This window comes from Chaetura pelagica, unplaced genomic scaffold (assembly GCF_000747805.2).
Source record: "Chaetura pelagica isolate M959 unplaced genomic scaffold, ChaPel_1.0 scaffold676, whole genome shotgun sequence".
Taxonomy (NCBI): domain Eukaryota; kingdom Metazoa; phylum Chordata; class Aves; order Apodiformes; family Apodidae; genus Chaetura; species Chaetura pelagica.
In genome coordinates this window covers 66,845-67,169 of record NW_009953724.1, presented here as the reverse complement: position 1 = coordinate 67,169, position 325 = coordinate 66,845, and the positions used below count along the sequence as shown (strand labels likewise).

General features: G+C 55.1%; 1 protein-coding gene across 1 annotated transcript in view; it reads right to left on the bottom strand.

Annotated features, from left to right (window-relative positions):
• TINAGL1 (tubulointerstitial nephritis antigen-like 1) overlaps positions 1 to 325 on the bottom strand; it is a 5,778-nt gene that overhangs the window by 997 nt on the left and 4,456 nt on the right. The window lies entirely within an intron of this gene.

The following is a 325-nucleotide window of genomic DNA, read 5'->3' as shown; positions in this document are numbered from 1 at the left end:
TGCCCTTGGACAGGCCTCCAGGTCCCCCAGGGTGGAGGATATGGGAACCAGGGAGATGGGGCACTGCCCAGGAGGAGGAGAGGCAGGAGCTGGATCCTCCCTTGGGCAGTGTGACAAGACTTGGAGGAGGATTTAAAAGAAAAATAAAAAAAAGACTAATAAAGTAAACCAAAAGCAGCTGCTGAGACGGTGATTAAAGCTCAGGAGTTAATGAGCAACAAGTGCCTGCTGGTGTGGGCAGCGTGACGGGCACCCTGGGGCCAGGAGAGCACAGGCTAAACATTAAACAGGGAGAGCAGCTGGGGGGGGGATCCTGGAGAGCAGC